This window comes from Protopterus annectens, chromosome 2.part1 (genome assembly GCF_019279795.1).
Source record: "Protopterus annectens isolate FY-2018-M chromosome 2.part1, PAN1.0, whole genome shotgun sequence".
In the NCBI taxonomy this organism is placed as follows: domain Eukaryota; kingdom Metazoa; phylum Chordata; order Ceratodontiformes; family Protopteridae; genus Protopterus; species Protopterus annectens.
Window position 1 is genome coordinate 1,939,106,363 of NC_056729.1, and position 13,326 is coordinate 1,939,119,688.

The following is a 13,326-nucleotide window of genomic DNA, read 5'->3' on the forward strand; positions in this document are numbered from 1 at the left end:
TAATGTATGGTACAGAAACCTGGACAGTGACGGTACAGCAGCAACGTGTTAATGTATGGCACAGAAACCTGGACAGTGACGGTACAGCAGCAACGTGTTAATGTATGGTACAGAAACCTGGACAGTGACGGTACAGCAGCAACGTGTTAATGTATGGTACAGAAACCTGACAGTGACGGTACAGCAGCAACATGTTAATGTATGGTACAGAAACCTGGACAGTGACGGTACAGCAGCAACGTGTTAATGTATGGCACAGAAACCTGGACAGTGACGGTACAGCAGCAACGTGTTAATGTATGGTACAGAAACCTGGACAGTGACGGTACAGCAGCAATGTGTTAATGTATGGTACAGAAACCTGGACAGTGACGGTACAGCAGCAACGCGGTTAATGTATGGTACAGAAACCTGGACAGTGACGGTACAGCAGCAACGTGTTAATGTATGGTACAGAAACCTGGACAGTGACGGTACAGCAGCAACATGTTAATGTATGGTACAGAAACCTGGACAGTGATGGTACAGCAGCAACGTGTTAATGTATGGTACAGAAACCTGGACAGTGACGGTACAGCAGCAACGTGTTAATGTATGGTACAGAAACCTGGACAGTGACGGTACAGCAGCAACATGTTAATGTATGGTACAGAAACCTGACAGTGACGGTACAGCAGCAACGTGTTAATGTATGGTACAGAAACCTGACAGTGACGGTACAGCAGCAACGTGTTAATGTATGGTACAGAAACCTGGACAGTGACGGTACAGCAGCAACGTGTTAATGTATGGTACAGAAACCTGGACAGTGACGGTACAGCAGCAACGTGTTAATGTATGGTACAGAAACCTGACAGTGACGGTACAGCAGCAACGTGTTAATGTATGGTACAGAAACCTGGACAGTGACGGTACAGCAGCAACGGTAATGTATGGTACAGAAACCTGGACAGTGACGGTACAGCAGCAACGTGTTAATGTATGGTACAGAAACCTGGACAGTGACGGTACAGCAGCAACGTGTTAATGTATGGTACAGAAACCTGGACAGTGACGGTACAGCAGCAACGTGTTAATGTATGGTACAGAAACCTGGACAGTGACGGTACAGCAGCAACGTGTTAATGTATGGTACAGAAACCTGGACAGTGACGGTACAGCAGCAACGTGTTAATGTATGGTACAGAAACCTGACAGTGACGGTACAGCAGCAACGTGTTAATGTATTGTACAGAAACCTGACAGTGACGGTACAGCAGCAACGTGTTAATGTATGGTACAGAAACCTGGACAGTGACGGTACAGCAGCAACGTGTTAATGTATGGTACAGAAACCTGGACAGTGACGGTACAGCAGCAACGTGTTAATGTATGGTACAGAAACCTGGACAGTGACAGTACAGCAGCAACGTGTTAATGTATGGTACAGAAACCTGGACAGTGACGGTACAGCAGCAACGTGTTAATGTATGGTACAGAAACCTGGACAGTGACGGTACAGCAGCAAAGGAAGATAGAGGTGATGGAGACTAAGTACCTGACAGGTGTGGTAGGATGCACACTTGTAACACACAAAGAAATGATGACATCAAAGCATAACCTAAACTTCAACTGCAGAGAACATCAAGAGAACAAATTATGGTGGTTCAGGCACATGTGCAGGAAAGCAGAAGATGATTTAGGGAACAAGATTTGGGAGAAGCAGGAAGAAGGCAAAAGGAAATGAGGAAGTATGGCAACAAGACGGATCGTCGATGTGTGAGAATACCTGGACCGTGAGGCCTGACAAACAAGGTAGAAGACTGGCATTTAATAAAGAGTAGTAGCAACACTTGGTGTGAACCCTGACCTCAATTAGAAATAGGGAAAGGGGGGAGGTGATGATGATGATGATGAGTTCTACTATTTGTGGTTTGGTTTGTTCTGATCCATGACATCAGGTATTGTATACCAATAGTTTTCTTGACTATTAAAGTTCATGACATGATTTGTTGTAGAATTGTGCCTTCAGTTTGCATATTTCTGACTTTGTGTCATGTATATACATTTTGTGTGTGTGTGTGTGTGTGTGTGTGTGTGTGTGTGTGTGTGTGTGTGTGTGTGTGTGTGTGTGTGTGTGTGTGTGTGTGTGTGTGTGTGTGTGATCGCATCTGCATGTCCATGTGTATATGTGTGTGCATGTTTGTGCTTCTGTGTGAGTATGTCAATATGCTTGATTTTGTGTGTGTGTGTGTGTGTGTGTGTGTGTGTGTGTGTGTGTGTGTGTGTGTGTGTGTGTGTGTGTGTGTGTCTGTATTTGTTTGTTTGCTCAGGAATGTGTGTGTGTGTGTGTGTGTGTGTGTGTGTGTGTGTATGTGTGTGTGTGTGTGTGTGTGTGTGTGTGTATGATCAGCAGTAACAATACGAACGGTGGTAAAGTAGCAGTTGTTAAATTGCAAGAATATCAAAGAAAAAGCAACTGGAACAAAGTACTATAAAATGTATTCACAAAAGAGCAAAGCTTTCAGGTTAAGAAATCCTTCCTCACTGCTCTGAGGAAGGGCTGCTTAACCTGAAAGCTCTGCTGTTTTGTGAATACATTTTATAGTACGTTGTTCCAGTTGCTTTTTCTTTCATATGTGTGTATGATCACATCTGCATGTCCATGTGCATATGTGTGTGCATGTTTGTGTGCGTATGTGTGTGTGTGTGTGTGCATCTGGTATGTGTATATGCATGTTTTTGTCTGTGTACCTGCGTGTCTGCATGTGTGTGTTTGCTCAGAAATTAGTGAGTGTGTGTGTGTGTGTGTGTGTGTGTGTGTGTGTGTGTGTGTGTGTGTGTGTGTGTGTGTGTGCGTGTGTGTATCAGGCTCGACTAACTTATCACATCACCAGAATCACTGAGGTCAATGTCCTCATGTAAACATTTCATATGTAAATTAAGAGAGACAAATGCAGTTTCACTTTTGCTATATAAAGACAGAGTGATTGGGAATTACTGTTTATAATTTCCCATACTGAAATGACCACACGCTGTCTGTATATGTAAGATGAAAGTTTAGATGGTTTGCATAATTTAAAGATATGCACTGATACAAAGGTGTGCAATGATCTCTGTATGAGGACATCTCTAAGAATTCCTCTATAAAGGCAAAAAATGGTAACTCTGCATCACAGAATGTACCTATTTTGTAATTCTAACGTCATTGTAATAAACAGTGTGCTAACATGATAAAACACACTTATTTGTTCTTATTTTTGTTGTATACATATAGCAGGATTGCACGGTAGCACTGCCTTCCATTTTTCATGTTGTTTATTAACTCACAGTTTCCTTGTCTTTTATATTCATCATGATGTAAAACATTTCCTAGCAAATATAAAAAAGAATTATGGAGAGGAATGCTGTCTTTCAAAAGCAGTTATTGCACATTTCTTGCAGCACCGCAGCTACTGAAGCCACTGGGTTTTGGCTTGACTCATCAAGGAAACGGCATCATGTTTCAGTCAATATTTCATTCATTCATTCTTATCAATGAAATCATGTATACTACTCATGTTATCTCAGAATATCCAACCATCCTGATATTTCTTATCACAAACATTTATACAAACACATCCAGGTACCACAAACAGACGCATACATACATGCATACATACCAGCACACACACACACACACACACACACACACACACACACACACACACACACACACACACACACACACACACACGTGGGCAAGTGCAATCTATAACATACAAATAACCTTGATAAAAGGCATGAGTCAGCACTTCTGTATAAATAAAGTCAATTAGAAAAAGCAGGTCACAAGAAAAACTTGTTTGTAACTCTCTCTCCCAAAGCCTCCTAATGTATATAGCTTTTGTATGAAACTTTTTTTGACAGAAGAAAAATAATAAATTGTGTAGCTGTTTTGTTTAGATTTTAGGAAAACACAGCAATATCTCAGAAAAAAATGTATTCTGTAAAATTTTCTGTTATTGTTCAATATTCATATGAATTATTTTTACTGAATAACTAAAAAAGTATGAAAATTCATGGTAGATAAGTAGAGTTCTTACAAAATGAGTTCATACTATGTAAGAGTCATTACATCTAAAGAGGTGACAAAATCTTCCTAATTATGTTGTTTGTCTATATACACAGCAACATCAGGAAGCCACAGGTTTTTGAAGCAAAATGTGCACCTTTTTCTGATGGATTAATGACATAAAACGTTAGTATATAGTAGCAAAAGGGTCCGAGCACACTAAAACAATTTCACTAAAATATTAAAATTCTATGTAATGTCGCCATCATTGCCATCAACCTAAGTATAGGTCCACCATAACAACGAAGTGCACAGCTATACATTCATTGCTTAATTACGTAGCACATTAGTTGCTGTTTCTTTTATGCCACAGATTCCTCTGCAGTCTTGTTTAACTGGTCTCTTCAATTCTTTCACTCGGTGTATGTTTCTCAGCACAGAGGACTGAAGCTGTGAGCTGTTAATAACCAGCTGTCTGGATACATTTCATTCCTTCTATCTTCATTTACCAAATGTGTGAAGTTAAGAAAGTCACTTGACCTGATAATGTTCCTGGGTCACCACTGAAAAGGAACAGTTGGATCCAATGAGCTTACCTGCTCAACAAATAGGTAAAACAAATCTAGATTTTTATATATATATATATATATATATATATATATATATATATATATATATATATATATATATATATACATATATATATAGCAGATACCTATCTCATGTTTTCTCATTGCCTTGATTGCCCATAAAATAAAATAAATTAAAAAAAATGTGTAACATTAAAGTAACATATTTGGTGTGCCCTTTTTTGTCACACTCCAGGCATAGTGTAATCATATATAATGCATTTTCACACATAGAATATAATACCCTCCACACTACATCTTTTGCAGTTCTAATTGGCTATCAAAACTACTTAACAAAATGTATAGGTTTAACCACACCTCCTTCTTACAAGTACCACAAAACTTCTTTAAAGAAACTCATGGGCTATCTGATCTTCCTTTAGTATAATCACTTCTGTATTCTTATTGTAAAATTGTTTAAGGGCTGCTGTACTCCCGGACACATGTGAACTAGATCAGAGTATTCCTGTATCATTATCATTAAACTTACTAACGGTTGCTGTACTCTCCCATACTCGTGAATTAGGTCAGAGTATTCCTGTATCCTTATCATTAAAGTTACTTACTGGTTGCTCTATTCCCACACTTGTTAACTAGGTCAGAGTAACACATCTTGCTCGGTCTGTTTGTTCTATGAAATCCCTTACTGTTGTCACCTCAGTTTCTCAACCGAATTCAAAGCTTCCTGGCCTCAGGCAGTGGAACTTTCCTTTCATCATTATTTATGGTGGATCTGACCTTTGCTCTTTGATTTCTAAACTTAAAGTATTTGCCCAGTGCAAGCCCAACTGATTCAGTACCAAATATGACTATTTACCTTATCAGTTTTGCAATTAACATGTTGCTTTCCCCATGAGATGTCATACAGGTCACCCACTAAATTGAAAATATATCTAAGGTTTTATTATAGCAATTTATTATATATCTCATAATGGATTACCTTTTGAGATGGTATTGTCAGTCTCTGTTACCTGTTATTTTTCTTTTATGTTGTGACCATGGTAAAGGTCATTCAGAATAGTTAATTTACTTAGTGTGTAACATCAAAGTAGCATATTTGGTGTGTTTTTCTGTAAAAAGCTAACATTTCTACTGGGCTTACTTAAGCAGCTATATTCACTGCCTGACATGGTGAAAAATAAACTGCGTAGACATATCCATGACTATTAATTTTGTACTTAAATACATATTTGTTTGTTTATTTAATGAATTGTTTATTTACTTACTTGAATCTGATAACTGGGGTAGAACACTTTTCTCAAATGATAAATTTCATCACTGTTGATACAAGTCCTTAACATCTTTTCTGTAACACTGATCATGCAGATAAACAATGCAATCCCCTTCACCTATTTTTAGACTCAGTCCTCTTGATTTTTACATATTTTAATATTTTTTTATGTGTTTCTGTTTGTGAACGCCTGTTCCCACTCTTCGACATCTGGGTGACCATAACATCTTTCTTCTTCACTGCAATCCCACTTTTTTTTTTAATTTTCCATCTTTGATAACTTCTACTTATCAAACATACCTTATAGGTTCATAGGTTCATAGGTTGATACTAGGCTATCTGCCCTAGGGCATTTACAAGCCTAGCCAGAGTGTGTTTGGCTTTCGCCACCCTTCTTAGATTAGTTGACTGTGCCTCTGTATAGTAGATCACAGAAGATAGCCCATTTAAGGTTAGTTTACCATGCCTCTGTTTAGCAGTGACACAGAAGAGATCCCAGGGGTAAATTTACGATCTCCCATCCAAACGTCAAGATTCTTATTGAAGAGGGTCATTGAGGGGCTCTGTCTGACATGGATTGGGATTTTGTTCCAGAATGAGGGGAGCCTCTGGGATATGAATCTGTCCCTCCAGCATGTTCTATTTATTTCTGTGCTGAGGTTAAGTCACTGGAGCGTGTAGTTCTGGTGGATTTGGATGTCTTGAGGTGGAGCATGTCCATTAATTCTGGGTTGGACATGGCTTTATACGTCAGGCACAGATCTCCTCTGAGTAGGCAGTAAGCAACTGAGTAGAGCTGGAGTTTCTTTAGCCTAACTGCGTAGGGCATCTGTTTGAGTCCCTTGATCCTCTTGATGAGGTACTTTTGGGGTCTTTCTAGTTGTAGCAGGTGTCGGGTAAGGTACATCTCAAATGGGGCATTGTACTCAATTATGGGCCTGATGAGTGATGAGTAGAGGGGCACAATGACCTCTCTTGATCTCAATGTGAACCCCTTCGTGATAAGGTGGGCTATATAGAATGTCTTTCTAACCACCTTGGCAATGTGATTGTCAAAGGAGAGGTTGCAATCTACTTGGGTCCCCAAATCCCTAATTACTTCTTCCGTACTTAATGGATTACCACCTATGCGGTAATTTGTGGGCACTTTGTTTTTCCCAAAGGGGATGACTATGCGCTTTTTGGCATTTAGCTTTAGGCCATGGCTCTGGCACCAGTTATCCATCTCTGTGAGACCTTTTTGAAGGATGCTTGTGTCAGCCAGCGAGTCGATTATGGCCCCCAGTTTGCAGTCATCTGTAAACTTTGTCAGCCATAGTCCTCCTGTATTAGCCTGTACCTCAGAGAAATATATACCGAACAAGAGAGGTCCCAAGACTGAGCCTTGTGGGATGCCACTTGTAACTGGTCTAGAGTCTGACATGGCACCTGCAATTCTGACCATGTGGGTTCATCCCTAAGTCAGTTTGCAACCCATCTTGTGACATAGGGGTTGATATTTAAGCTGGTGAGCTTATTTATGATGCCCGAGTGGAGTATTGTTTCGAAGGCTTTTGCAAGGTCAAGGTAGGCTGTGTGGCCTACCTTCACTTCGTCTATGGCCTTTGTGACTGTTTCAAAGAAATCGCCCAGGTTCAAGAGGCAAGATCTGCCCTTAACAAAGCCGAATTGGGTAGGATCCAGTGTTTGGAGGTTCCCAATGTCTTTGTTTATGAGTTCCATGATGATATGCTCCATAGATTTGCAGACCAGACTAGTTAGGCTTATAGGGCGATAGTTTCCGGGGTCCATTGTGGCACCACCTTTATGGAGTGGGACCACTGTTGCTGTATGCCATTCTTTGGGTACATATCCTGTTGTAAGGCTGAGACTGAACAGTGATTTTAAGTGAGGCTTCAGTTCTTCTTGGAGTTCATGTAAAACACAGCCCTGGATACCGTCCAGTCCCATTGATGCTGTGTTTTTTGCTTTGGAGAGGGCAGCTCTCACCTGTGCATCTGTGATGTCAGGGAGGCTACACTCTGTTGGGATAGTCATTTGCTCATTTGGGGGGGGGAGAAGTTTGCACTGAACCTGTCTGCCAGGATGTTGGCAATGTCTGTGGGTTCAGTGTATTTTTTGTCATTTTGCACTAACTCAGAGCATATCTGGGAGTTTCCACCCAGGTTTCTGACATAACTAAAGAAAGCCTTGTGGTTATCTTTAGCGTCTTGTGCAATTTTTTTTTCGAAGCTAGCCTTAGATGATTTTATGAGGGATCGAAGTTTCTTGCAAGTACTGATCAGAGTTGCCTTCCCTTTCAGGGATTTTGCCCTATCATGTAGTAGCTTCCTCCTTGTGTTGTACAGCTTAGTTATGGCTGGGGTCCACCAGACAGGTCTCCTGCCTTTGGAGGAGTGTGTCTTGCGTTTATTTGGGATAGCATGATCCATGCATTCCTGTAGGTATCCATAGAATGCATTTGTAAAGGATTCTGTGGTTTGGGCCATATTTTCCACTGGCCCTGGGGCTTTGAAGGATTCCACCTCGGCTTTGAGAAGTGGGAAGTTTGCTTTTGAGAAGTTTTTGACCATAGTTTCCTTTGCTGGGGGTGGGAATGGGATATAGATGTCCATAGTGATCCATTTATGGTCAGATCTTACCATTGAGGGGTATACCTCTGGTAAGGAACATAGAGTCCCCATGTTGGTGATGATCAGGTCCAATATGTTTTCCCCTCTTGTGGGAGTGGTGACCAGTTGCTCCATAGCATTTGAGTTTATAAATTCTAGGAACCGTTGGGCTAGGGTGTTGGGGCTTGAGTAGTGTTCCAAGTCTATGTTTGGGTAGTTAAAGTCACCCAATATAATGGTGTTTGGAGAGACCTTCATATTCTTCAGTGTCTTCAGGAAAGCCGAGTGGGATTCCTGAGTTTGGGAGGGTGGTCTGTAGCTGGCTACAAACTGGAAGGCAGTTTTGCCCACTGTTAGTTGCACATGGATGGTCTCAGATGCTTTGTGCAGTGCCACTAGCCTGGAGGTATGGGTATCTTTGATGAATATGGATACTCCCCCTCCTCTTGTGGTTTGGTCCGAGTTTTGGGGCCGAAAAGCATGGTATGAGGTATAGCCTGGTAGTGCTGGGGTGCTCTCAGGAGCCTTGAACTAGATTTCTGTTACTGCATAGATATCAATATTCTCCACACTGAGGAGAGCCTCGAGTGTGTGCATCTTGAGGTTTAGACTTCTGGCGTTGAGCAGCATTACCCTTAGTTTCTTTTTCCTTGTGTTGTCTAAGGAGGTGGGTTTGTCTTTTGAGCCTTGCCTAAAAAAGGCACTATGGGGGTGGCAAGAGCCTTGGCCAGTATTCAAAAACCCAGGGGTGACAGGTGCAAGTCGTCCCTAGTGAAGCAACTTGGCTTGGCAAGCATGTCATCCCAGGCTGACAGACACTGGATCCCCTTTGAGTGACACCAATACTTTGCCAATTGTTGAAATTGATCATTTTGTCTTTATACTGTGGTATCATTCTTGGTGAGGGTAAGATGCTACTCAAGGTCAGGGTCATACCGGCCTGGGCCACATGATCAGAGAGCTCCTCTATGTCTCTTTTCATGTAATCCAGGGAGGTACGTCTCAGGTCATTCACACCAGCATGGACAATGACGGAGTCATATTTGTACTTGCTTTGGAGTGACCTGAGTGCTTGTGTTATGTGGCGGATCCTGGCACCTGACAGGCAGCTTACAGTGACCTTCTCCTTGTTCAGCCTGGTGAGAGGGACGTCAGTGTGTCTGACTATAGAGTCACCTATTACAAGTGTATTAGGTGTGTTGTTTATCCTTAAGGGCTGTGACTGTGTGTCACACTGACTTTGTGAACTATGTGATACGTGGGTATTGTTGTGGGGTAGCAGTTGCTTGGATGTCTGCTTTGGAGGTCTCTGTTGCTTGGGCAGATTTTTATTTAGAGTCTCTGAGTATGTTTTTGTGTGTTTATGTGTTTGTTTTGCTGTGCGATAGGTCTATGTGAGACTGGATTTGTGGTGTGTGTGATTACCTTCTCCTCCAGACTGACCATACCAGTACTATGTTGAGAGAGCTCAGCCTCCAGTTTGGCTATATAGTTCATAGGTTCATAGGTTCATACTAGGCTATCTGCCCTAGGGCATTTATAAGCCTAGCCAGAATGTGTTTGGCTTTTGCCACCCATTTTAAATTAATTTTGCTATGCCCTTTTTTGAGGTTAGTATACTGTGCCTTTGTCTAACAGTGACACAGAAGTGATACCCGGGGTAAACCTGCGATCTCCCATCCACTCATCAAGATTCCTCTTGAAGAAAGTCAGTGACGGACTCTGCCTAACCTGGACTGGGATTTTATTCCAGAGTGAAGGGAGCCTCTGGGTTATGAATCTGTCCCGCCAGCATGTCCTATTTATTTCAGTGCTGAGGTTCAAGTCTCTCGAGTGTGTAGCTCGATGGGATTTGGATTTTCTGAGGTGCAGCATGTCCATTAATTCCAGGTTGGACATGGCTTTATACGTCAGGCACAGATCGCCTCTGAACAGGTGGTATGCCACTGAGTAGAGCTGGAGTTTCTTTAACCGGGCAGCATATGGCATCTGTTTGAGCCCTTTGATCCTCTTGGTGAGGTACTTTTGGGGTCTTTCCAGTTGCTGCAGGTGTCTGGTAAGGTACATCCCAAAAGGGGCATTGTACTCAATTATGGACCTGATGAGGAATGAGTAAAGATGTGAATCCCTTCATGATTAGGTGGGCTATATAAAATGTTTTTCTAACCACTTTGGCCACATGGTTGTCAAATGAGAGATTGCTATCAACTTGGGTCCCCAGGTCCCTAATTACTTCTTCTGTACTTAATGGATTACCACCTATGTGGTAATTTGTGGGCACTTTGTTTTTGCCAAAGGGGATGACTATACACTTTTTGGCATTTAGCTTGAGGCCATGGCTCTGGCACCAGTTGTCTGTTTCTATGAGGCCCTTTTGGAGGATGCTTGTGTCAGCTGGAGAGTCGATTATGGTGCCCAGTTTGCAGTCATCTGCGAACTTGGTCAGCCACAGTCCTTCCGTGTTGGCCTGTACCTCCGAGAAATATATACCGAACAAGAGAGGTCCCAGGACTGAGCCTTGTGGAATGCCACTTGTAACTGGTTTAGAGTCTGACATGGCTCCAGCAATTCTAACCATGTGGGTTCTGTCCCTGAGCCAGTTTGCAACCCATCTAGTGACATAGGGGTTTATATTTAAGCTGGTGAACTTATCTATAATGCCCGAGTGGGGTATTGTATCAAAGGCTTTTGCGAGGTCCAGGTAGGCTGTGTGGACCACCTTCGCCTCGTCAATGGCCTTGGTGACTGTTTCAAAGAAATCAACCAGGTTTAAGAGGCAGGATCTGCCCTTAACAAAGCTGAACTGGGTAGGATCCAGTGTCTGTAGGTCCCCAATATCTTTATTTATGAGGTCCATGATGATCCTTTCCATAGCTTTGCAGACCAAGCTAGTCAGGCTTATGGGGCAATAGTTTCCAGGATCCATTGAGGCACCACCTTTGTGGAGAGGGACCACAGTTGCTGTCGCCACTCTTTGGGTACATATCCTGTAGTAAGGCTGAGATTGAACAGTAGTTTTATGTTTGGGTTTAGCTCTTCTTGGAGTTCATGTAGGATGCAGCCCAGGACACCTTCTGGTCCCATTGGTGCTGTGTTTTTGCTTTGGAGAGGGCTGTTACCTGAGCATCTGAGATGTCAGGGGCAGCACTCTGCTGGGATAGATATTTGCCCTTTTGGTGGGGAGTTTGCGCTGAACCTGTCAGCTAGGATATTGGCAATGTCTGTGGGTTTGGTGTATTTTTTGTCATTTTGGACTAATTCTGAGCATATCTGGGAATTACCACCCAGGTTCTTAACATAACTAAATAAAGCCTTGTGATTATTCTTAGTGTCCTGTGCAATTTTTCTCTTGAAGCTGGCCTTAGACGATTTTATGAGTGCCCGTAGTTTTTTGCTAATACTGATCAGAGATGCCTTCCCTTTTTGAAATTTTGCTCTATCATTTAGTAGCTTCCTCCTTCTATTGTATAGTTTGTTTATGGCTGGGGTCCACCAGACAGGACGTCTGCCTTTGGAGGATTGGGTCTTGGTTTTATTTGGGATCGCATGATCCATGCATTCCTGAAGGTGTTCATAGAATGCGTTTATAAAGGATTCTGTGGTCTGGGCCATATTTTCCACAGGCCTGGGGGCTTTGAAGGATTCCACCTCGGTTTTGAGGAGTGTGAAATTTGCTTTAGAGAAGTTTTTCACTGTGGTTTTCTGGGCAGGGGGTGGTGTCGGGATGTGAATATCCAGTGAGATTAGTTTATGGTCTGATCTTACCAGTGAGGGATACACTTCTGGTCTGGAGCATAGAGTCCCCATGTTGGTGATGATCAGGTCCAGTATGTTTTCCCCTCTTGTAGGAGTGGTAACAAGTTGTTCCATAGCATTTGAGTTTATAAATTCTAGGATTCTAAATACTAGTTGCATCTCTCACATATATTTGAGCTTGTTGGGAAGAGGAGAGGGTGGTCTGTGTACATAATCCAGTTGTAACATTGCCTCAAGATTCCCATATTCACCAGTTGGACTGGAGAGTAAACCTGAAACTGACTTTTGGATATGCCAGAATAGTATAAGGAATTACTTTTTGACTTGATCAAAAAAGACCAATAGGGAGCCAAGTACTTAAAGGGAGTATGATAGGGTGTAGTGCTTTAGTTTATTAGTGCTTACGTATAAGACACTTATCCTAGCTACTGCTGGGTTTTAGAAGGAAAATAGAGTGCTTACTTTGAGATTTGGAACAGTTCTAAGGGAAAAAGTGAAGAGCAGACTTTGTGGAGCCAGGAATAGTTTAAACTTGATTAAGCGGTGCTGCCCAATGCTGCGCTATGCGCAAAAACACGCAAAAGAGGGTTTTAAGAGAGGGGGCTCAAGGAGTTTGGAATAACCCAAAATGGCCAGTAAAACTACAGTTTCTAGGCAGTAACCACTCCCACAGGGGCAGGCAGGCTGTTCAGTGTTTACCACTGCCACTGATGAACACAGAGACTTCCCTTGAGCCCAAGCAAGTAATGGCTTCCAAGAAACTTACAAACAGTTCAGAACAGCAAATCTGTAACTGAACTTTTTTTTAAATTTCAGAAATGGGAAAAAGCAAGATTGCCTGACACTTAGAGACACAAATCTCCGTTACCAGCCTCAGTAAGAAGCTGAGATTCCTCATAAAATCCTCCAAAGCTAGTTACGAAAATAAAATTGCCAAATATTCCAAAGACAACCACAAGGCTACAAGTCAACACAACTAGAATTACAAATTCAGCAGGTAACTGTCTATTTTCAAACTCACATTACCTCACTAGACTCCTTTCACCTTTTTAAAAAACAACTTCT